This window comes from Otolemur garnettii, unplaced genomic scaffold (assembly GCF_000181295.1).
Source record: "Otolemur garnettii isolate 467f Iridium unplaced genomic scaffold, OtoGar3 scaffold00202, whole genome shotgun sequence".
Taxonomy (NCBI): domain Eukaryota; kingdom Metazoa; phylum Chordata; class Mammalia; order Primates; family Galagidae; genus Otolemur; species Otolemur garnettii.
Genome location: NW_003852597.1, coordinates 1,322,604 through 1,324,008, shown reverse-complemented (window position 1 = coordinate 1,324,008; position 1,405 = coordinate 1,322,604).

Sequence of the window (1,405 nt, the reverse complement as noted above, 5' to 3'; positions counted from 1 at the left end):
ACATTTACTCAGTAACCTGACAGGCTGTCAGAAGACACCAGAGTAAGAGAAAATTCTCTAGTTGGTCTAGGCTGCAATGTAAATCAATATGGCATCTGTCTCCACAGCCCACCAGATCCAATCATGTTTAGATCACCATGTAGATGGAGTCCACAGCAAGCCCAGAAAGAACAGTGCAGAAGAAACCCCTAGAAAGTCATTCTCCTTTTTGGCAAATAACGGGTCTCCTTTGAGAAGCAGCTTAGTCTTGCTCCTCAGGCCCAGTAGAGACTGAATGCTTGTGCACGGGACAACCAGGTTGCCTTGCCACCTGAACTGCAAACTATTTGACTCACTACAAAGTCTGTAAAGTTCACTGGCATTCCACCATGAGGTGGAAAGTGTGTGAATGAGACCAGGCCAAAGCGAGTCCTCCTTTGCTGTCCATCCCTCAATAAACACCTATAGGCTCAAGAGGCAGAGATCATTTAAATGGGTAAAATAAATCAAAACCCAAGTATGTGAACTTTAAATGTAAACACCCAAGGAAGTTGAAAGGAAATGAAAAGAAGAAAATATACTATGCACACAGTAAGTGTGTGACAGCCGGGGTAGTTATAATACTAGATAAAGTATACTTCAACATACAGATTATTTATAGTCCAGTTTGGGGGTAGAAGACAGCAGGGGCGGGGCAGGCGGGGGGAGGACGTATGGCAAAAGGAGGGAGGGCATGACACGTGGGTCTCACCTAATGTGCACATTGTGAGAATATCTAACATGCTTCCTGGGGGAGGGGCTCTTCTACAAATGGAACCTTAACCTGGAAGTGAGAACAATGTTACCTAAATATTGTACTTGCATGTTAATTTGAATAAAGTTTTTAAAAAATAGAGATTATTACCACAGATAAACCTGGATATTTCATAATGATAAAAAGGTCAATTCACTGGGAAGATGTAACAATTATAAATGCCCCTAATAACAGAATTTCAAAATATATGGAGCATAAATGAACAGAATTAAAGAAAGAAATAGACAATTCCACAGTCACTCTCTCTCTCATGAATTGATAGAATAGATGAAATGAAAAATCAAAAGAGACATATATGATACAAAGAAGTGGCCAACACATACAGAATATTTTGTAAAATTTTGTAATGAATATTTGGTAAATAAAGGTACATTTAGCTACAATTTCCCATTTTCCTTATGTGTGTATGGTGACTTCATGGGCAACTTTTGGGGCACCCTGTAGAAAACTCCCAAATATTTGGAAAGTCACCAACATATCTTTTTTTTTTTTTTTTTTTGAAACAGCACCTCAAGCTCTCCCCCTGGGTAGAGTACTGTGGCATCACAGCTCACAAAAATCTCCAACTCCTGGGCTCAAGCGAGTCTCCTACCTCAGCCTCCCAAGTAGCTG